The sequence below is a fragment of the Dipodomys ordii genome, unplaced genomic scaffold, assembly GCF_000151885.1.
Source record: "Dipodomys ordii isolate 6190 unplaced genomic scaffold, Dord_2.0 Scaffold272, whole genome shotgun sequence".
NCBI lineage: Eukaryota > Metazoa > Chordata > Mammalia > Rodentia > Heteromyidae > Dipodomys > Dipodomys ordii.
In genome coordinates this window covers 474,787-499,593 of record NW_012267488.1, presented here as the reverse complement: position 1 = coordinate 499,593, position 24,807 = coordinate 474,787, and the positions used below count along the sequence as shown (strand labels likewise).

At 39.4% G+C, this 24,807-nt stretch overlaps 1 protein-coding gene across 2 annotated transcripts in view; it reads right to left on the bottom strand.

Annotated features, from left to right (window-relative positions):
- Window positions 1–7,960, bottom strand: part of LOC106001208 (melanoma-associated antigen D1) — a 47,879-nt gene extending 39,919 nt beyond the window's left edge. For both annotated transcript variants that reach the window (XM_013036345.1, XM_013036347.1), the window contains exon 1: window positions 7,904–7,960. The gene's annotated coding sequence lies outside the window, so the exon portion shown is untranslated. The remainder of the gene's footprint in view (window positions 1–7,903) is intronic.
- Window positions 7,961–24,807: the final 16,847 nt, after the last annotated feature.

The following is a 24,807-nucleotide window of genomic DNA, read 5'->3' as shown; positions in this document are numbered from 1 at the left end:
TTCGATTCCTCAGCACCACATAAGCAAAAAGAAAAAAGCCGGAAGTGGCGCTGTGGCTCAAGTGGTAGAGTGCTAGCCTTAAGCTGAAGAACTGAGGGACAGCACCCAGGTCCCCCCCCAAAAAAAGAAAGCATTGAGCTAAAACATAAGCACTACTTATTTTAAATATGTTGTTGGGGCGGGGGGAAGTAGGGATTGTGCTGGTCTTGCGGCTTGAATGCAAGACCCAGGCATTGTCCCTGAGCTTTTTATGCACAAAGCTAGTGTTCTACCACTTGATATAGTTCCACTTTCAGCTTTTTTTTTTGTAGTATACTGGAGATAAGAGTCTAATGGACTTTCCAGACTGAGCTGGCTTTGAACCTGAGATCTCAAACTCTTGAATAGCTAAGATTACAAGCATGAGGGGCTGGGAAGTTGGCTCAGTGGTAGAGCATTTGCCTTGCATGCCTGAGGCCCTAGGTTCAATTCCTCAGCACCATATAAGCAAAAAGAAAAAAGCTGGAAGTGGCGCTGTGGCTCAAGTGGTAGAGCACTAGCCTTGAGCTGAAGAACTGAGGAACAGCGCTCAGGCCCCACAACCGGACCCAAAACATAAATAAATAAATAAAAAGATTACAAGCATGAGTCATCAGTGCCTTTTCTTAAATGTGTTTTAGTTTTAATAAAATAACTAAAAATATAGTCAGACACAAGAACATTAAATGCAAATTTTCCAGTACTGGAGATTAAACACTGGGCTCCATGTGTGCCAGGCAAGTGCTCTACCACTTGAGCCACTCCCTTAGTACTAAGTCTTATATAAATTTTTGCTGAATTAATGGTTAAATAAACAAATGAACACCATATTTAGTAATGATCTCAGCTTCTGGAGTAGCTAGGATTACAGTAGCAAGCCACCAGTGCCTGGCAGAACTGATAATTTTAAAAATTGACAATCAATTATCAATTATATTAAAACTTGATAATTTTTTTTGTCAGTCATAGGGCCTGAACCTTGGGCCTGGGCGCTATCCCTTAGCTCTTCAGCTCAAGGCTACCGCCCTACCACTTGAGCCACAGCACCACTTCCAGCTTTTTCTGCTTATGTGGTGCTGAAGAATCAAACCCAGGGCCTCATGCATGAAAAGCAAGCACTCTACCACTGAGCCACCTTCCCAGCCCCCCAAGAAATTGATACTTTTTAAATGATCAATTATTGTTCATTTACAAAATCATCAAAATACTGAATCTGGTAAGAAATAAAACCACACAACTACAATCATAGGATCTTTAAAAAAGACCTAATACACTGAAAAAAGACTCACTAACAAGTAGTGCTGGAAAACTGGCTAATTGCATGCCATAACTGAAATTAGACACCTATCTCTCACTCTGTACAAATATCAATTCCAAGTGAATCAAAGATCTTAATTCAAGAAAGATTTGAAACCTTACAACTATTACAGGAAAATAGAAAAAACTCTAGAAGATATAGGTAGATAATTATTTTCCAATAGTTCAGCAAATAAGAGCAGGCATATATGCATATGACTACATAAAATTTAAATTTTGGCAGCTGACAATATGGCTTAGTGGTAGAATGCTTGCCTAGCATACATGAAGGCCTGGGTTCAATTCCTCAGTACCACATAAACAGAAAAAGCCGGAAGTAGCGCTGTGGCTCATGTGGTAGAGTGTTAGTCTTGAGCACAGAGAGGCTCAGGGACAGTGCCCAGGCTCTGAGGTCAAGCCCAAGGACTGGCAAAGAATAAAATTTAAATTTTTGGCTGGGAGCCCTAGCTACTTAGGAAGCTGAGATTCAAGGCTAGATGAACAAAGCCAGCCTTGGCTGGCAAATCAAATATCTTATATCCAGTTAACCACCAAAAAGCCAGAAGTGAAGATGTGGCTCAAGTGGTAGAACACCAACTTTGAGCAGAAAAGCTCAAACAAAAACATTAGAGAGGGGCTGGGAAGGTAGCTCAGTGGTAGAGCGCTTGCCTTGCATGCCTGAGGCCCTGGGTTCGATTCCTCAGCACCACATAAGCAAAAAGAAAAAAGCCGGAAGTGGCATTGTGGCTCAAGTGGTAGAGCGCTAGCCTTAAGCTGAAGAACTGAGGGACAGCGCCCAGGCCCAGAGTTCAGGACCCACGACCGGACCCTCCCCCCAAAAAAAGAACATTAGAGAAAAAAAAAAGAATATTAGGCCCTGAGTTCAAGCCCTCATATCAGCACAAAATAATTCTATACATCGAAAGAAACAATTAAGCCAGGCACCAGTGGTTCATACCTGTAATCATAGGTACTCAGGAGGCTGAGGATCACAGTTCAAAACCAGCCCGGGCAGCAAAGTCCATGAGACGTGAGACTCTTATCTTCAATAAACCACCAGAAAACGGGAAGTGGTGCCCAGACCCAGAATTCAAGCCCGACAACCCACTCCCAAAAAAGGAAAAAAGAAACAAAGAAACAATTACCAGAATCAAGAGACAACTCACAGAATGGGAAGAAAATCTTTGGATAATTCTATGGATAAAAGATTAATACTCAAGTTATAAAAAGAGCTGAAAACTTTGAACTCCAGAACAAATAATGCAACAGTTTTCATGAAGGAATACAAATGGCTAATAAAAACATGAAGAACTGTTCAAAATCCAGATTCCATTTCAGTGGCAATCATCAAGAAAACAAACAACAAAGCCAGGCACAGAAGTTCAGGAACAGTGCTCAGGCCCCAAGTTCAAGATCCAGGACTGGCACCAAACAAAAAAACAAAAACAAACAACGAATACTAATGAGGGTGGGGTGCCTCATACACTGTGGCAATCATCATGTTAAGCAAGAGGTGAGCCAACCCAAAAAGGAAATATTGCATGTTCTCTATCTTTGTGGAGTATAACCTAAACTGATGATGATGACAATAGTAATGCTATTGAGACATTTATGTTGGTAGGGAGACTAGGAAAGGACTAGAATGAGGGGAAAAGGAAGGGATACTGAAAGAAGAGGCTGAAATCCACAGGAAAGTTTTTCAAAAGAAGGGAGGGAGGAGCAACGGAAATAAAGGACAAAAATGTATTCCAACATACAGTGTACATATACAGAAATCTCACAATGAAATTCCCTCATAAACATATTAATTTAAAAAATAAAAATAAAAAATGTAAAACTGAAAATGCAGATCACATATGGCTAACAAAATACCCATATACATAATTTAAAAAGAGTTCCTAGCCAGGTGCTGGTGGCTCATGCCTGTAATCCTAACTACTCAGGAGGCTGAGATCTGAATATCATGGTTCAAAGCCAGCCAGAGCAGGAAAGTCTATGATACTCTTATCTCCAATAAACTACCCCACAAAAGCCAGAAATGGAATTGTGGCTCAAGTGGTAGAACACTAGCCTTGAGCGAAAGAAGCTCAGAGACAATGCCCAAGTCCTGAGTTCAAGCCTCAGAATGGGCACTAAGAAGTTAAAAAAAATAGATAAAACAAGCAAGCAAAAAACAAACCAACAGTGGTAGAGAGTCCAAGAAAAAAAGTAGTCAAAAGATTTAACTATCTCATAAAAGACATTCATATGGCTAATAATGGAAGGAATATCATCAGGAAACTGAAGCAAAACCCAGTACAGTAGAGCCTTCTTTTAATCAAAAAGAAAAGATATGATTACTAACAGCAATGTTATAAATCATCTTGAACTCTTAAAAATTTGTTACAAGTGGGGCTGAGAAACTGGTTCAGTGGTAGAGAGCTTGCCTTGCATGCCTGAGGCCCTGGGTTTGATTCCTCAGCACCACATAAGCAAAAAAGAAAAACCTGGAAGTGGTTCTGTGACTCAAGTGGTAGAGCACTAGCCTTGAGCTGGAGAGCTGAGGGACAGTGCCCAGGCCCAGAGTTCAGGCCCCACGACCGGACCCAAAAAAAAAATTTGTTACAAGTATTTTAATATAATTGCTTTTAAGAACAAGTTGACAACCAAGAACTGGTTCAAAGCCAGCCCAGGCAGTAAAAATCCATAAAATTCTTATCTCCAATAACCAGCCAAAAGCCAGAAGTGGACCTGTGGCTCAAGTGACTGAGCACTAGTCTTGAGTTCAAGACCTGGTACAGATTCAGAAAAAAAAAGTTGACAAGATCTATTTAACTTAATTATGTACATAGACTATGATTCAGCACATATCACCAAACAACATGCAAAAGAATCTTCACAGTACAATTTGCAAATCCAGAATGAAGGCAATCATACTGCCCATCTACAATAAATAGGCTATACTGTTGCATACTGATATGAAATACTATATATTTTGAAAATAAAAGAATTATTACTATCCCAAATATCATGAATTCTAAAAAAAATCTTAAGTCAAAGACCACAGACTTTAAAAAGTATGCACATAGTGTAATTACATTTCTATAAAATTCAAAAACAGCAAATTACTCATGTGCTTGTGGGCTCACACCTGAAATCCTTACTACTCAGAAGGCTGAGATCTAGGATCACAGTAGACAACATTGCAGGAAATTCTGTGAGACTCTTATCTCTAATTAACTAATCCGGAAGTGTAGCTATGGCTTTTGTAGTACAGCACCAAAAAAGCTACGGGATGGTGCCCAGGCCCTAAGCCCAAGCCCCAGTACTGGTACATGCACACACTACACGCATGTACACACACATGCGCACACACACACACATACCGAGAGAAACCAGCAAAATTAAATGATTAAAGCCTTAACTGGGATATTTACCAGTTAAATTGTAAGAGGTCAGGAACACATTCAAGGCCTTTCAGCTATCGATTGAGTTCCATTTCTTTCTGTGGGGTGAGGGGGGTGAATTCGGGGCCTACATGCTCACTTAGCTTTTTTTACTCAAGTGAAAAAAGACTCTTGACTCCAAGAATCTCATGGACTTTCCTGCCTAGACTGGCTTCAAACTCTCATATCTAAGCCTCCTAAGTAAGCTAGGATTACAGGCATGTGCAATCAGTGCCTGGAATGTTCTATTTCTTAATCACCATACTAATTACACTAGTGTGTTGACTTAGTTAAAGTGAACAGTACACTGCAAGTTTTTACTTAAAAATGTTTGCACCAAGCACCAGTGGTTCATATCTATAAGCCTAGTTACTTAGGAGGCTAAGATCTGAAGATTGTGGTTTAAAGCCAGCCTGGGCAGTTAAGTCTGTAAAATTCTTATCTCCATTGAATCACAAAATCACAGAAAAAGCTAGAAGGAGTTCAGGGACAGTGCCCAGGCCAAGAGTTCAAGCTCCAGGACAAATAATAATAATAATACTTGAAGTCTCAAATGATTCAGCCAAAATAGATTATAAAACAGACTGAGACAAGAACACGCACAAGTAAACCAAATCATTAAATATATGTTCTGAGTATAAAAGTGCTTATTGTACACTTTCAATTTCTAGTAATTTAAATTTTTTTGAAAAAAATTCCAGGTAAAATGTCATCATATCCGGATGTATTGGTGTATAAATTCCGCACTTGGAAGGCTCAGACAGGAGAATTTAATTGGAGCCCTGCCTGGGCTACATAGCAAACCTAGGCCACCCAAAAAACAGTAACAAAGCTCCCCTAGCTCTTAGTTACTAGAAGTTATTCAATCAAGTGATAAGACCTAACTTGGGAGAGGAAACTAATTTTTAAATGTAAATCTTATAAGTAGATAGGTCTTATACTTAACAAAAATATCTGTATTTTTTCTACTCATTAATAAACCGAGAGTGAAATTTAGATTAGGAAATAATACCTCAGACTCATGAACTACATTAGTTTAGTGACTTATTACAGACTTCTGAACTTTGGTTTTATTCATCAGTAAAGCTATGTTAATAATTACCTAAAAAAGTTGTGAACTTTAGGCAAGAAATATAGTTAAAAGCTTACCTAGAAAGGGAAGCGGTGACATTGTCCAAAAAGAAATGTACTCATTGCCTGACTTATGAAACAACAACTCCTCTGTACAACACCTTAATAACAAATTTTTAAAAATCAAAATTTTTATAAAGCTTATCTATGTACTAGGGGCATGGCAGTGCTTTCTTATCAAGTGCATGGCCCAGAGTTCAAACTCTACTACAGGACAAATTTTTAGAAAAGTTTTACAGCTTACCTGTTAGAGACAAGCATTAAATACTTTGAACTTACTAAATACTTATGGGCAAAATTTGTGAATACTCAGTGATAAGATATATAGGAGGGATAAACAAATAAGCAAATATGCAAATACACTGTAGAACAACACACAATGCACTAGCAACAAATGGGAAGACAAGATGGGAAAAGGGTAACATTCCTAGAGGGGCTGCTGGCAACTGACATTCCATTGAAATGATAGTAAGAAGCCCTCCAGAAGAAATAGAAAATGAGGAATTCATGCTGAGGAATTCAAGTTGATTATAATGCTGAATGAATGCCAGGCAGAAAAGTAAGCAGTTAGGGAACAAGGGAGTTGGAGGATAGAAGGAATGTAGTAAACAGTGTGAACAAGAAATGTGAAGACCATAACACATATGTCTGGTTTTTCCATTAATATCTGCATAGTTAGTGCCTGCACGTCCTTGAGGTCTTGGTTCAGATATAATTTGAACAGTGGGACCTCTTCAGGCCTGAAAAACCATAAAGCCTAAATTTAATGATCACTTGTCAATGAAATCAATTGTGATTACCAAAATACTCTAAAAAGTAAACCACATGATAACGTATGGACCATAAAAACAATATTAGCTCTCTCTCTCTGCTCTCTCTGCTCTCTCTCCTCTCTCTGCTCTTTTCTCTCTCTCTTTCCTCTCTTTCCCAGCTCTGGCTCTTTCCCAGGCCTTTCCCAGCCAAGTCGAGTGCCAACCTTGCCTGGTCCCAGCAGGTCTACTGAATAAACCTACCCCTTACCTGAAAAAAAATTAAACATTTAAATATTTGAAAATCTCCCCCAAAATATTTGAAAAAAATCTACTGATTTGCTGGCGTTAAAAGTAACCATAAAATTATTTACGCAATAAATTAACCCATATGAAGTAACATATTTGTGACTGGATGTCATTCTAGCGAAGCACTTCTCCCCAGAAAGGTTTTAGGCGGAATGGAAAAGGTTCTACATTTTGAAGCAGATAGCGGATTAAGGGCAAAATCCAGTTTGACTCTCCTTCCCAGCCCTCCTTGCCTCCACGCCCCTCCCATTCCCACCACCACTCACCACCATCCTCGGATTCGCCAGAAATTTGGGGGGTTGGCTCTAGGCCAGCATTAGAAAACAAATGAAATGAATGGAAGGCAGAAACCCTGTAATCATAGCTAAGATTTTGTTTCAAGTAAAAAATAGGTAAACCTTGAATAAATCCCTATAACTTCTATGCTTCTAAAATGAGCTTCTTTGTTCATTGTTTCATACACAAGCTTCTTTGCTCATTAAAAAATAAGAAAAGACAAACAAGCACAATATAATCGTGACTTTGAAGTTGCTCAAGCTTTGGGGGAAGATGCATAATTCTCTGGTGAGGAGAGGAGAGAGCGAAAGCAGCTAGGGAGGAAAATACTGGTGCTAGGAGGAGGGTGGAGGGAAGGAAGAATGAGTTGGGGACGGAGCTAGCTAAGTCTGGAGGGTAAAATATGCCTAGTGAAAAGTGGGTATGAACAATCGAAAAGGAAAAATGCAGGCTCAGGAGAGAAACCGCATAACCACAGGTGAAGAGCTTAAAAAGACAGCAGGAGGGAAGAACGGGAAAATGGATGTGGGGGTCCATGTCTAATCGACCGCAGTATGGTCGCCAAGAACATCTTACAATGTTTTCCAGGCAGCAAGAGTTCTCATCCTATCCGCCCCACGTTAAGACAAGAAGGGAAACCTTCCTGTACTTTACTGAGCTTATTTGATGAGAACTACCTGTCCCCTGTTTGACACTCACCTGGGCAAAGAAGGTAGAGACTGCGGCGTGACCAGTACTTAATGCTCTTTCGTTAGACGGAAGCTTTAGCTTCTGCAGCTCCCACCCTCCCGACAACTTCCTGTGTCTCTTGTGTGAGATCAGCGGAGGCTTTAATTTCATTGGCTGTCTTACCGGATCCGAACCCGCGTAGCATTGTAAACACGTTGTAGTCAATTCGGGCACTGCAATGTCGCCTCCAAACCTAATAATATGCACAATTTGTGGCCTAACATTAATTAGCCTTAGAACTATCTCCCATCGACAATTAGCGCACACTAGAAAAAAAAATGAGCTGCATGATGAAACAAATAGGGATGGATAGTAGTGGAAAGGGGAAGGGCGAACAGAAAGCATAAAAGAAAAGGTATGTAGACAAACTGGTACACAGGTGAACACAGAACAAATAAGCTTGTGATTGGTTTGGAAATGGAAATGGGAGATGAGGAAAAGTTATGGAGGGTGAGTCTGATCAAAGTACATTGCATATGTGGTCATATCAAAATCAAACTCCTATGTGTAACTGATGCCAATAAAAATGTAGAAAAAAGAAATATTTTTCATCATCTTAGTCATTTAACTCATAGTTACTTCTACCTCCTGTGACTATGGATACATATTTACCATACAGGTTTAAATATTTTTTTAGTGTAGGTATACTCTTATTTCAATCTTTAAAAAAATCTTAGCTGGGTGCTTGGTTACTCATGGCTGTAATCCTACTCAGGGAGCTGAGAAAAGTCAGTAAAATCCTTATCTACAATTAACCAACAAAAAGCTGGAAATGGAGCTATGGCTAGACTTCAGCACAAACCCTCAGGGACAAAGCCCAGGCCCTGAGTTCAAACCCCAGGACCAGCACAAAACATAAACTTAAATCACATCACTTTTATCTTGTGATATTTTTCCACTGAGTCACATGCCATATTCAAATTTCTAAGTAAAGATGAACTTATTTAGAAAACATGTATGCATATTCCCCAAAGACGGGAAAAAAACAAAAACAAGAAAAAAATGTTTCAGTAAGAACAGTCCTAGCTGGGAGCTGGTGGCTCATGCCTGTGTAGCTACTCGGGAGGCTGAGATCTGAGGACTATGGTTCAAAGCCCACCCAGGGAGGAAAGTCAGTGAGACTCTTATCTCCAATAAACTTCTTAGAAAAAAGCCAAAAACGGCACTGTAGCACAAGTGGTAGAGCATTCACCTTGAGAAAAAAGAAACTGGGACAGCACCCAGGCCGAGTTCAATCCCAAAGACTGGCCAAAAAACGGAAGGAAGGAAGAAAGAAAGAAAAAAGTCCCTTTAGAACAAGTTCAGTATTTAGTTAATATGGTCAGTGAAACCATATTTCTCAACTCCAAGCCCAAAAGTTCAGGAGTCCCTTGTTAATTCCAAAAAACGTATTACCATATACCACATAAAGTAACCACATGATGAATGACAGAGAATGGGACGACAGGACAATAATATATCTTCAGCTATGTTCAGAAATACAGACTTTGGCTCAGATTAAATATGGAGAATTGTGATAAGGAAGTGAGAAAGTTATAAGTAGTTAAAATAATCCTGAGTCACAGATATGTTTGATTGTTATGTGATTGTCTTCCAAAACCACCTCCTTCTGTGAAGGAGAAGTTAACGCTTTCCTACGGTTTAGGAGGATCACAAACAAATGACCTAGTGGGTGGTTTCCCAAGCTTTGACTGTTATCTCTTTAAGATGATAATTAAGATGTAACTAAGTAGAGCCACTCTGTTAGGCAGTTTACCTTCATTGAAGTGATGCTTACTTGTGAATTCTGATAATAGCAAGGACTTAAGAGGGAGAGGAGCTGTGCCTAGCTTTTAATTAGTTAAGAAGGGCTGAGAAGATGGCTCAGTGGTAGAGTTTTTGCCTCACATGCATGAGGCCCTCTGTTCAATTCCTCAGCACCACATAAACAGAATAAGCCAAAAGTGGCGCTGTGGCTCAAGTGGTAGAGAGCTGGCCTTGAGCTGAAGAGCTGAGGGACAGCGCCCAGGCTGAGTTCAGGCCCCATGACCCACAAAAAAAAAAAAAAATTAGTTCACAAGCCCAGCAAAAGTAGCTTTTCACTTTTCATTTGCCTTTTTCATAAAGACCTCCAGAAATATCTTCTGGGTCCAAAATCAGTACCACAGTTCTCTTTTAGTTAATTTCAGACAATCTACCAAATTACATGGAGCAACTACTATGTCCTCAAAACTATGCTGCACCCAAAGCACTGAACTAGGATCCTACAGCCTAGGGGCTAAAAGTAACCTTTAAATAGTTAAGAGCCTACTATAAACAGATTTTTGTCATTTGTTGAATGAATAAATAGGCAAAATGTAGTCCAGACTATGAGGAAGACCAACACAAAGTTCTTTTTTTGCTGGTATTTTTATAATTTAATAATTTAGTCACATTTCTTTATTCAACCAACATAGTTTGAACACTAACTCACTTAAACATTTTGTTCCTGATGCTGTTTATAGAAAGAAAAATAGCTGGGTGCCAGTGGCTCACACCTATAATCCTAGCTACTCAGGAGGCTGAGATCTGAGGAATGCCATTCAAAGCCAGCCTGGGCAGGAACATCTGTGAGACTCTTACCTCCAATTAACCACCAGAAAAACGTAAGTGACTCTGTAGCTCAAGTGGTAAAGCGCTAGCCTTGAGCTGAGAGCTCAGGAACAGAGCCCAGGCCCAGAGTTCAAGACCTATGACAGAAAAAGAGAAAGAAAGAAAAAAAGGAAGGAAGGAAGGAAGGAAGGAAGGAAGGAAGGAAGGAAGGAAGGAAGGAAGGAAGGAAGGAAGGAAAGAAGAAAACCCAGTCCTAGATTTTCATACCTTCCACCCAGTGGGGGATACAAATGAATAAACAATAGCAACATATTAATAACTAGGAGACAAAGGAAAAATTATGGCTGTCTTATTGATAAACCTTACAAACATAAAAGAGATGTTGTCTCCTACAGCACAATCCATAGCCACATATAATGATAAATAAATTGTTGAACGGATAAGTGAAAGGGAAGCATGACAGTGAAGTTGAAGTATAGCCATAAAGGAGGAGTGATGAAATATGAGACTAGAGGGACTGAAAAGGTGGCACATGTCCCCATGCTCATGTCCTGTCTCCTGTCTTCTGGGTCTTTGCAAGTCACCCACCATGGTGTCCCACTTTAGTTCTCCATTGGAGCTCAATTGGTTTGTTGTTTATTGTTTTTGTTCTTCCTTTTTTTTTTGCACTGGTTATTCATTTTTATTTCAGATCATAGCCTATTAAGGATAACTACCTATTTGACTTTGCATCCTACAGAAAATTAGAACATGTAAATTAGGAGATAAATTGACAAATGCTGGAACATGAACGACAGAACAGTATTTTAAAAATCAAATAACGGGCCTGGGAAGGTGGCTCAGTGGTAGAGCGCTTGCCTTGCATGCATGAGGCCCTGGGCTCGATTCCTCAGCACCACATAAGCAAAAAGAAAAAAGCCAGAAGTGGTGCTGTGGCTCAAGTGGTAGAGCGCTAGCCTTGAGCTGAAGAGCAGAGGGACAGCGCCCAGGCCCAGAGTTCAGACCCCATGACTGGACCCCCCCCAAAAAAATCAAATAACCATATATGAGAATAAAGGAGATAAACATTTGGTTTAGGGTTAATTTCTAATGGATGTTTGCTTAAAATATCATGTTATAATAGTAAGCACCTCTGTGTGGGGGGGTGGGGGTTAGGGGTGGGGTGGTATGGGTATGTGTATGTGCGTGCGCTAATGCTTGTCCTGGGGCTTGAAATCAAGGCCTGGGTGTTGTTGCTGAGCTTTTTTTTCCTCCTCAAGGCTGTACCATTTCAGCCACAGCTCCACTTCCAGCTACTGAGTAGCTAGGATTACAGCCATCAGCATTGTCTCTCTTTGTTTTTTGTTTTGTTTTGTTTTGTTGCTGTACCTTCATTTTTATTTATTTTTGTATATATTTTTATTGCAAAAATACTGTACAAGAGGGGTTATAGTTACATGAGTAAGGTAATGAGTACATTTCCTATCAAGCATTGTTACCTCCTCCTTTGTTTTTCCCCTACCATCCCTTCCCTCCCCACCTCCCCAACTCCTCCCTTCCCTACCCCCTGAAGTTATAAAGTTCATTTTCAACACAGTGTCTTGTACATCTCATTGTTACAATGGGTCATTCTGTATTCCTATTTCAGCATTTTGTTATTTCCCTTTCCCTCTCCAAATTAGAAAAAATGTATATACAAGATGCAGGGCACAGGAATCAAATACAGTGAAATCAGAGGTTATACCATGGGGGAAGAACATACAAAAGAAACAAAAAAATCACATGGTACATTATAAATCCATTAAAAACAACAGCAAGAAAGATAAAACCACTTGTGTCCCTGTCTGGGGGTTCATTTCACTAAACATCATCTTATATGGTCATATGTACATAGCTTTTGACCTTTTCTGCTTGTCCCAGACATATATTAGTTATTGCAAATAAGGGAAACCATGGGACCTATGTTTCTTTGGGCCTGGCTTACTTCACTTCATATAATTTTTTCCAAGTCTTTCCATTTCCTAACAAATGGGGCAGTGCCATTCTTTCTGATGGAGGCATAGAATCCCATTGTGTATATATACCACATTTTCTTGATCCATTCTTCTACTGAGAGGCATCTGGGTTGGTTCCATATCTTAGCTATGGTAAATAATGCTGCAATAAACATAGTTATGCTGGTAGCTTTAGTATGGTCTTGTTTGTGATCATTTGGGTAAATGCCCCAAAGTGGGATTGCTGGGTCATAGGGAAGCTCTATGTGTAGTCTTTTTTTTTGGCGGAAGGGGGGGGGAGGTCTGGGCGTGGGGCCTGAACTCTGGGCCTGGGCACTGTCCCTCAGCTCTTCAGCTCAAGGTGAGTGCTCTACTACTTGAGCCACAGTGCCACTTCCGGCCTTTTTTTTCCTGCTTATGTGGTGCTGAAGAATCGAACCCAGGGCCTCATGTATGCAAGGCAAGCGCTCTACCACTGAGCCACCTTCCCAGCCCTCTATATGTAGTCTTTTGAGGAACCTCTATGCTGCTTTCCAAAGTGGTTGAACAAGTTTACACTTCCACCAACAATGAAGTAAGGTTCCTTTCTGTCCACATCCCCTCCAACTTCTGTTGTTATTAGATTTCTTGATTATAGACATTCTAACTGGGGTGAGGTGGAATCTCAATATTATCTTGATTTGCATTTATTTTATGGCTAGAGAAATTGAGCATTTCTTCATGTGTCTATTGGCCATTCTTATTTCCTCCTCAGAGAAGTTTAAGAAGTTTAAGTCTTTAGCCCACTTATTAATTGGGTAGTTGTTTGTTTAAGTTGTTGTTGGGGGGATTTAATTGCTTGAGTTCTAAGTATATTTTAGATATGAGACCCTTGTCTGTTGTATGGCTACTGAAGATCTTCTCTGAATCCATGGGCTTTCTATTGATCTTGCTAGCTATGTCCTTTGCCATGCAGAAGCTCTGCAGTTTCATCCAATCCCAATTGTCCAACCTTTCTTTGATTTGTTGTGTTTCTGAATGTTTTTGTTCCTTCTTTCCTCTCCCACCTTCATGGCTCAGTTTCCTAATGGTGTTAAGTGTATTTGCTGGCTGCTGTTCTTTGAGACTGGATTCCACCATGCAAGTGCCGGCCTTGGAATAAAAACTCCAAGACTCAACCTCTCAAAATGTGGCTTCTCTCTTTTCTTACCATAGAGCATAACAGTCTTGTATAAGACAATTGTGTGTGCGCACACACCAGTCCTGGGGCTTGAACTCGGGAGCGTGGGCACTGTCCCTGAATTTTCCTTGCTCAAGTTGAATGCTCTACCACTTGAGCCAAATCTCCACTTCTGGATTTTGGGTGGGTAATTGGAGATGAGAGTTTTATGGACTTTCCTGCACAAGCTGGCTTCAAACCATACTCCTCAGATCTCAGCCTCCTGAGCAGCTATGATTACAAGTATTAGCCGCCAGTACCCAGAAATAATAAAAATTTCAAGAAAATAAATGCTAAAATGTGACAGAGGCAGCCAGATTCTGATGGTTCATGCCTGTAATCCTAGCTGTTCAAATGGCTAGGACCCTAAAAGATATCAGTTCAAAGCTAGCCTGGGCAAAAACATCTGCAAGACTCCATCTGCAATTAATTAGCAAATGGGCTCAAATGGTAGAGTACCTACCAACGGTGAGTGAACAAGCTGCATAAGAACAAGAGGTACACTGAGTTCAAGTGTTGGTATCAGGACCCTGAAAAAAATGACAAAAAATGACTATGAAAAACAAAGTGTTATCACCCCAGTCACTTACTCTTCCTTTGGCTTCTTGACTATGAGGTAAAAGAATTTTCTCTGCCATACATTGTTGCCATCAGGTACTACCTTGGCATAGTCACCATCAATGGAGCCAAATGATCATGGACTAGAACCTTATGGTTTTCCTTATTTGCAATAATTAGTATATGTCTAGAATAATCTTAGCAGATGAGCAGAAAAGCTCAAAAGCTATGTACATATGACCATATGAGATGATGCTAAGCAAAATGAACCCCAAGATATGGACACAAGAGGTTTTTCATTGTTGTTTTTAATGTACTATGTGATTTCTTTTTTGTTCTTTTGTATGTTCTTTCTCCTATGGTAAATCCTCCATTGTCACTGTATTTGATTTTGGTACCCTGCATCTTGTATATACATTTACCTAATTTGAGGAGGGGAAGGGGAATAACAAAATGTAGAGACAAGAACACAGGATGACCCATTGCAACAATGATACTCACAATGTTGAAAATGAACTTTACAACTTTGTCGGGGGAGTGGAAGAGGTGTGGGAAGGAAGGGATTGTAGGAGAAAAACAAAGGAGAGGGTAACAATGCTGCACAAGAAATTTACTCATTACCTTACTCATGTAACTGTAACCCCTCTGTACAGCATCTTTACAATAAAAGAAAAGAAGAGAAAAAAACTGGGAACCAAAAAGAAAAACAAAGTATGTAAGTAAGATACCAATGTCCATGGGTAAGGGAAGACTGAGTTGTCTTTCTAGAAGGGCTCTAAAAACAGTGATGTATGATCAACATTCATGGACCTCTACCAGTCACCAGAATCACTATTGTATGTCATGTCCTCTATACTTTTGCCCCAAATCCTAACTTCTTAATATTGTTTACAAAAATTGTGGTACTCTCTCTCCCTCTCCCTCTACCACTCATAAACTTGAAATTGGGGAAAAGTACAACAAAATCTCAAGTCTCTGTTTTCATACTCTGGTAATCATTATTTACCTTTCAAAGGTCAGCTTATGTTTCAACTTGTTCATGAAAACCTCTGTCTTCTTCCTTCCTTTCCTTAACTCAAACCAAACAACAATCTCTGCTTCTGCCATAGAATCTGACTCATCACTTTTATTCACTCTGAAAACATTGTCTGATTAACTACTGTGTAGGTATCATATTCAGGGCAGTAAAAATAAATCTATAAACAAGAGTAAAAAAATTTTCCCCTTTGGAATCTTGCATTTTAGAGAGAAGAAAACCATAAACAAAATAATATGTTGAATATGAGGCTTAAAGAACACTTTCCAACTCCTAGTGTCCTAATCTAGGAGAGATGTCTGAATTTTTTTTCAGCACAAATGAATCTAAAGTTCTAGGGGTAAAATAAGATTAGATTAGATTTGTTGTAAGAAAGACTATTGTGGTTTCTTTTTGTTTGTTGGTTGTGAGGCCTGAACTCTGAGCCTGGGCACTGTCCCCCAGCTCTTCAGCTGTAGACTAGCGCTCTATCGCTTGAGCCTCAGCCCCACTTCCAGCTTTTTCTGCTTATGTGGTGCTGAGGAATTGAACCAAAGGCCTCATGCATGCAAGGCAAGCACTATACCACTAGGCCACATTCCCAGCCTCCCAATAGACACTTATCTTCAATTAACCACCAGAAAACTGGAAATAGAGCTTTGGTTCAGAGTGGTAGAATGCTAGCCTTGAGGAAAGAGCTTAGGGACAACGCCCAGGCCCTGAGTTCAAGCCCCATGACAAAAAAAAACAAAAAAAAAGAAAGAAAGAGAGAGAGAGAAAGGAAGAAAGAAGGAAAGAGAAAGAAGGCAGGAAGGAAGGGAAAGAAAGAAAAATAAGTGAGCACATACATAGCTAAACAAAAGTGCATATGAATTGCTGGTTAATGGTTGCCTCTGAAGTAGATTAGGAAAAGCAAGTGTGAAGAGGATCTTATAGGTTGAGTTAATTTGTGATTAATTATTTTTTATGGACATCAGAGTTCAGGACAGTTCATTATACTATTATAATTTGAAATATATTACATACATTATTTTGCATGTGTCATATATTTCAGTGGAAAGATAAAGGTTATTTGTGTGTGTGTGTGTGCCTAGTCGTGCTGCTTATACTCACCATCTGGGTGCTGTCCCTGAGTGTTTTCACCCAAGGCTAGTGCTCTATCACTTGAGCCACAGCTCCATTTCCAGTTTTTGGTAATTTATTGGCAATAAAAGTCTCACAGACTTTCCTGTCCAGGCTGGCTTTGAACAGCTATCCTCAGATCATAGCCTCCTGAGTAACTAGGATTACAGGCATGGGCCTCTGGTGCCTGGCTAAAATTAACTTTTTTCTTTTTTTTTTGCCAGTGGTGGGGCTTGAACTCTGGGTTTGGGTGCTATCCCTGTGCTCTTTAGCTCAAGGCGAGCACTCTACTGCTTGAGCCACAGTGTCACTTCCTAAAATTAACTTTTAATCAATTGCAGTACTTGACTTTTTTGTATATATACTTTCTTTTTTTAACATATGAATTCATTCACATTTTCTTTTTTGTTAACTCTACTACTTTCTTATCTTTTTGGTCCTGTGGATCAAAAGGCAGGCCTTTTGGTGGTAGGCAAGTGGTATCACTGAGCTACATCCTAGCCCATAATATAAATGTACATAAGCATCAACATTAGTAACCACATTACAATCAACATTTAGAGCAGTTTCTGATCCCATAAATGAGATGTAAATAGAAACATACAATAAACAACCTTCACAGATAGGTTTCTTTTTTTCTTTTTAATATATATTTTTTATTGTAAAAATACTGTACAGAGGGGTTACAGTCACATGAGCAAGTTAATAAGTCCATTTTCAATCAAGCACTGTTACACCCTCCTTTATTTTTCCCCTATCAACTTTTTCCTCCCCATTTTCCCCCCACCCAAAGTAGTAAAGTTCATTTTCAACGTACTGTCTTATACATCTCATTGTTACAATGGGTCGTCCTGTATCCTTATTTCAGCACTTTGTTATTTCCCTTCCCATCCTCAAATTAGGAAAATTAATGTCTGTAAGATTTATTCAAGCTGGTACATTTATTAATCATTAGTTACTTTTCATTTCTGAGTAGTATTGCTTGCTATGGATCTGCCACAAATTATACATTAACCCATTTAAAGACATTTTCATTACTACTTTTTCACTATTGCTTATTATTTAATTCTTCTTTAGCTGGAGAACATATAGGGTACAAATATCACTTTTTCTCTATTTTTGTGTGCATGCCAGTCGGGGCTTGAACTCAAGGCCTTGTGTTCTCATCAGTTTTTTCATACACAGCTGGCACTCTAACACATGAGCCACATTTCCACTTCCAGTTTGTGCTGGCTAATTGGAAATAAGAGTCTTGCTTCCATGTCTGAATACATTCTGTATATTTAGTCATTTATAGATAAATCATCAAGCCTCATTCTGACTTTAAATAATTCTTGTACTTTCCAAGGTTATAAGTGAGCCATCAGCACCCAGAAAGGGCTATGATTTTCCTCCAGGATGATGATGCCACTAGAATTTGGTATTTCTCCTTCCAAATGGTAAAGACTCTATATCAAATATGGCAGGTTGAATTTACTGAGGTCTTTCATCCATGTTTGCTTATAAAGTACAGGCTCTATATCAGAATAAGGAAGCCAATAAGATCAAGGTCGAATATACTCACCTAGTGCCAAACTCATTAAAGCAAGGACTTCCTTCTGATTGAAGCAGTCCATTTTCCCCACCCCAAGCTCCAAGCTCCAAGCTCCACAACAGTAGTGTAGCAATTTTGCCTAGGAGCAGGACTGGCCAAAAGAACAGTGAACCCAAAGCTCTCCCCAGTGAAACCGACTTTATTTGAAACCTCAAAAACAATGGACTTTTTGATGGTAAGCATTAGAAACTGTGTGGTAAATCCATGAAAGCAACAAAACAAACCATAAGCCACAGAGGATCAGAGAAAGAAAACTAGCAAGAGTCTACAAGAAATCAAAAGAAATTTCAGAGATGAGGTTCCAAAAAAGAGTCACTTGTTGTAGTAAAATCTTTTGCATAGATTTGTGTGTGTGTGCGCGCGGGCACATGTGTGTGCATGTTGGTCCTGGGACTTGAACTCAGGGTTTTGGCCCGATCCCTGAGCTTCTTTTGCTCTACAACTTGAGTCAGAGCTCAACTTTTGGCTTTTTTGTTCCAACCAGTTGCTGAACCATCCAAAACGTTTGCACTGAAACTACCAAGCTTCCACAAAGTACATCACACATATACACGAATAAGCTTGTAATCGGTCTGGTTTTATGCAAATACTCACATACCAAACACAGTTGAGCATTGTTATCATTTTTCTATTTTTGTTGTTGTTGTTTTTTTGTGCAGGTCCTGGGGCTTGAACTCATAGCCTTGGAGCTGTCCTTCAGCTCTAACTCTTTTTTGTTTGTTTGTTTTTTGTTTTTGCCAGTCATGGGGCCTGAACTCTAGGCCTGGGCACTGTCCCTGAGCTCTTCAGCTCAAGGCTAGCACTTTACCACTTGAGCTACAGTGCCACTTCCAGCTTTTTCTGCTTATGTGGTACCGAGGAATCAAACCCAGGGCCTCATGCATGCAAGGCAAGCACTCTACCACTCTACCTTCCCCTTGAGCTCTAACTCTTGAACTGTAGTGGGGAGGTGCAGTGAGACCACTCAGTCCTCAGTGAAAATGTAAAAGATTTTATTGAGTGAAAAGTGCTGACAGGCCAGGATCACACCTGGAGTTGGGATCCAAGGAAACGCCCGAGTACCAGCCCACATTGGCTTTTAAGCATTTTGGGCTAGGGCAGGGAAAGGGAGAGGTTGGGTGTAGGTTTTAGCCAATGATAGTTAGAAGAAATTCAAACCTTAAGTTTAAATTTCCCTCCATGGTTTTGCTGGCAGGAAGCAGGGGAATAGAACAAAGGTGGTGATGGTTCCACTGGGTTAGGACTCCCATTGCAGACATTAGAGTTACAGAGTTACAGGGTTACAGGGTTACAATTACAGTTACTAGCTAACATAGCTAGCTACCAGGGAAGTCTTATCCACAGCATACTTACATTTATATCTTAAAATCGTTCATTATCCATTTTACACGATCCAAGTCAGATATTATATTCCATCTTTACTTTCTTCACCATATCAGAACCACCACTCCACTTAGGGCTTTTTGGTAGTTAAATAGAGATAAGTCTCACACAGTTTCCTGTACAGGCCTTGAACCACAATCTTCACATCACCGTCTCCTGCGTAGCTAAGATTACAGGCATGTAGAGTATTTTTAATGCCATAAATTTTAAATCATATAACCCAGCTAATGGAAGAAAGAAATTGTAGAACATAAAATTGAAATAACTTGTCAAAGGGAATATGGGTGAAATCCATCAGTCTTGTGAGGTTTTTTACCTTAGATAATTTTAGGGATCATGATGTGGCCTACATGAGAAGATGTCGTTTTGTGGACAAGACACCCACTAAAAGGAAAAAAGAAATCAGCTGATAAGAAAACACAAAGAGCTAGGAAAAGGAAACATGGAGTTCAGACTTGCAAACCAGTCTATATTTAAAAGTAAAAATGGCATGCAAAAGGGACACCTGTATGGTGTGGTTTCTATCTTGAAACTTTTTCCCACACTTAATACTACAGAGGGCAGGTAACCAAAAAGCTCAGCAGACAAAGTCTAATAGACTGTTGCACCATCATCACTTGAGTTCAGAACCCACCCCCCAACTAACTGCTTGCCTGCAGAGAGAGAGGGAATCTTCTGTGGAGGGAGGCAGTAGTACCCAGGGCACAAGACCTTTGCAAACACAAAGCCTGATAGATGATTCACTTGCAGGTTTATCAAGGAACAAATCAAAAAAACCTAGAAAAACCCTCCCCAAATTCACAAATATACACACTGCATCCTGATATTGGAATTATTACACTTAAGTGCTAAAATAATTACGTTTATTACATTAAAATATGTATGAAGGTGACTTTAACTAAGCATCACTATCCCACAATACTGTGAAATTTGCAAAATTATGTAACCACTTAATCACAATAAAAAATTTGAAAAAAAAAGAAAGGTGATGTACAAAAGGGTTTACAGTTACATGAGTTAGGTAAAGAGTACATTTCTTTTTGTCACTGCTGTGTGGATAGTTAATACTACTTTTCTATGTGGAATAAATTTTAATTGATGTAGCTGCAAAAAAATATGTATGAAGAAATTGTCATCAGAAAACTGTAATTAGTGAAATTTTCTACTGAAATATAAAATTTTAAAAATTCAGAGACCAAAGGAGAACATCCAGCATTTGAGTTTAAAGCAGATTGGAATTGTTAACAGCCAGGCAAAGGCGAAACAGAAAGCTTACATATGTGTAGAGTTTATTTCTATAATTCGAAAAACATGACATTGCATACATGGAAGCAGGAGAGAACATGGGCTAAATGGCATCTATTTTCAATAGAGCAACACTCTGTCTGGACTCTGCAATCATTAACATGCACATGACATCTTAGAGATGGCTGAATCTGGCTCTGAAGCCCTTAAAGACATTTGTAGTATTTCTGTATAATCAAAAACATTTTCTTAAAGCTTTAAAGGTATTCTTCATTGTACTGAAGATTGTACCCAGAGGCCCTGCCCATGTTTGGCATGCACTCTATACTAAGCTATTTGCTGTGAGAACTTATGACAACAAATACACATCTATTTTTTCTCCTTGTGATTATGGCTAGAATAGTTCTCAACATAGCCACCAGGCCTGGTACTTTTTAAAAATTATTAATTTAATTTATTATTATAGAGATGACATTCAGAGGGATTACAATTATGTAGGTCAGGTAATGTGTACATTTCCTTTTGTACAGTGTCTTATGTTCCCTCCCATCTCCACCCACGACTTGTTACTTTCATCAGTGCCCAGTGATCTCCACTGCTGCCCTTTTTCCCCCGTTTTCCCTCTAGTTCTGTACCCTTCCCTCAACCCTCACTAAAACATACACTTGAGTACATCATACATAAGTAAAGAAATCAGATTCATCCAAAAAATAAAAACTAGTGGGGTGCTGGTGGCTCACCCCTGTAATCCTGGCTACTCAGGAGGCTGAGATCTGAAGATCGTGGTACAAAACCAGCCCAGGCAGGAAAGTCCATGAGATTCTTATCTCCAATAAACCACCAGAAAGTGGGAAGTGGAGCTGTGGCTCAAAGTCATAGAGCACTGGCCTTGATCAGGAAAGCTCAGGAACAGCACCCAGGCCCTGAGTTCAAGCCCCATGACCAATCCTAGCAACTCAGAATGCTGATATCAGAGGATTGCACTTCAAAGCCAGCTCAGGCAGGAAACTCTGTAAGACTCTTAACTCCAATTAATTACCAAAAAAAAAAGCCAGAAATGGAGCTGTGGCTCAAGTGGTAGAGCACTAGTCTTGAGTGTATAAGCTCAGTAACAGTGCTCAGACCCTGAGTACAAGCCCCAGAACCGGGACGCACAAATAATAATTATATGTCATTATAGTGCTTCAACAATAATTAATACCCCTTAATATATTTGATATTCATGTACAGAAAAGACTTTCCTGTGATCACATAAGTCTGATGATTTTACCAACTCAAGTTCCCTTGTAGCCAGTCTCCTACACTGCAGTTGGTTTATTTGTCTGTGAATCTTCTGTGAAACTCCCATTATTCTCCTTGTCTTTTTTGTAAGAAATGAGTCCTTTGTTCTGAACATTCTCTCACTTGATGGATTTTGCTGATTTCTACTCATTGGCCTTATTGAACACACTCCTCTGTTTCTGGCTTTTGTGGTAAACTGGTAGTTAGGTGGAGAATTGTCATTTCTTTCCAGCTAGCTTGGTATTTCAGCACAAAGACTTCAGAGGCAGTGTTCCATCAATGAGCAAGGGAACATATGGTAGTTGTCTGTAGCATGTATTACCAGTACATATTGGTGGTTACTTCTAGACCATTTGGATCATTTAAGGAGATGAGTTTACTCTAAAACATGGTGATGCTTTAACTGTACACACCCTTCTTCATTTGCTAAATACAGCTTTCTTCTGCTAGGCAATTTCACTTGCCTTCTCTTTGACAGTCAACTGATTTCTGTTTCAGTTTATATGCCCAAAATAGGGTAATTGTGTCATTTTTTTCTCCTGTTTTCCCATGCAAAAAATAAAATTATTTTCTAGCAATTACAATTACTAGATACTTTTCATTTTTGTTTCTATGATATCTTGGTATTCTAAGACAGTATCTCCCTCTCATGCAGCCCAAAATTGGCCTTGAATTTGCAATCCTCCTGCCCCAATTTCTGGAATGCTGAAATTACAGGAAAAAGCAACCAAGTCCAGTTTTAAAGATTTTTTTCAATTTTTTTTGGGCCAGTTGTGGGGCTTGAACTCTGGGCCTGGGCACTGTCCCTCAGATCTTCAGCTCAAGGCCAGCCCTCTACCACTTGAGCCAAAACACCACTTCCAGTTTTCTGGTGGTTAATTGGAGATAAGAGTCTCCCAGACTTGCCTGCTTGGGCTGGCTTTGAACCGCAAACCTCAGCTCTCAGCCTCCCGAATAAGCAAGGATTACAAGGTGTGAGCCACCGGCACCGGGAAGATTTTTCAATTTCTAATTGACAATTAAATTTTTTTGCCAGTCCTGGGGTTTGAACTCAAGGCCTGAGCACTGAGCTTCTTTTACTAAAGGCTAGCATTGTACCACTTGAGCCACAGTGACACTTCTGGCTTTTTCTGTTTATGTGATACTGAAAAATCAAACCCAGGGCTTCATGCATGCTAGGCAAGCACTCTACCACTGAGCCACATTCCCAGTCGACAAGTAATATATATATTACTATAGTATATATATACTATATATACTATAGTATATATATATAAATATATAGTATACAGTAAGTTTTGAAATAAGTATATATTGTGAAATGCCTAAATCAAGCTGCTAACTGCTATACATTGTCTTGCATATCTAAAATCTTTTATACAAAGTAGGCATTTTTGTGCCAATACTGGGGCTTAAATTCTGGGCCTCATACTTTTGCTTAGCTTTATCTCTCAAGGTTTATGGTCTACCACTTGAGCCACACTTTTACTTCCATCTTTGTGCTGGTTAATTGTAGATAAGACTCTCATAGACTTTTCTGCAGGAACCTGCTTCAAACCATCATTCTCAAATTTCAGCCTTCTTAATAGGTAAGATTACTGACATGAGTCAGCAGAATCTGTCCAGTTATCACACTTAAAATGTACTCTTTATAACATTTTTCAAAATCTAGGATTTTACTTATTTATTTATTTTGTCGGTCATGGGGCTTGAACTCTGGGCTTGGGCCCTGTTCCTGTCTTCAGCTCGAGACAAGCACTCTACTGCCTGAGCCATAGCACCACTTCTAAAATCTAGGATTTTAAAATGGCAAAAATGAGGTCTTTATCTTGTAGAACTATTATGGACCCAAAAAGCAATCATATTTGTTTTGTTTTATAAATGCATTATTACTCTTGTTTGTTTGGGGTTGTATCTTTTCTTTGTGCCATTACTGAGGCTTGAACTCAGGGATTGGGTTCTATCTCTTAGCTTTTTGCTCAACAATGGCTTTCTAATACTTGTACCACATCTCCACTTCCAGCTTTTTGTTGGTTAATCAAAGATAAGAGTCTTATTGACTCTTATAAGGGATGCATCCTGAGATCTCAGCTTTCTGAGTAGCTAGGATTATAGGCATGAGACATCCATGCCTGGCTTAAGGGGTTTTGTTTTTTGCTCATTCTGGAGACCAATCCAGGGCCTTGTGCATGCTACATAAACACTTCACTATGGATCTATACACTTCCCCCATCAATCCCATTTGTTATTATTCTTATTGTCATGTACACTTACTTCTATGTTGCAAACATTATCTACACCTAGCTGCCTACTAGGTCACAAGGGACAACTACAAAGCAGGTACTTAGTAAATGTATGCTCTGACTTCATTAACTGACTTAGTTATGCTCTGACTTCATTAAATGACTTAGTGATCTCTTTTTTACATAAAGTCTTCCTTTGTAGTCCAGGCTGGCCTTGGATCTTGCTATCACCAATCTCCATGAGGGTTGTATTTCAGGCTGGGAATACAGGTATACACACAATCATGCCATCTGTTTTTTAATTATCTTTATTTCACTATTATAGTACTTTTAGTGTCAATTCTGTACCATATGTTTCCTGACTTTAGCACTATTCAACTTTTACTAAGTTTGGAGGGAGAAAAGTTAAATCTCATTCTTTTTCATTGGCTCAATAACTAAATTAGCTCAATGGCTAAATGATAATTAGGTTCATGGACTAGATTACTTTTTCACTTGCAAATTAATTTCCTCACATTACCTTCAAACTTCACTCATCTTGCTTGCTTTGTGTAATTTATGAAGTCATTTGCTATTTCTCTGCTTCCTAGAACTTTGTAGAGTTTAAGTCTCCCACAGTACCAAGATTCCCATGAGGTGGGTTGTCAGCAAATTACCAACCAGATATCTTGTGTCTTGTGTGTGCTCCTCC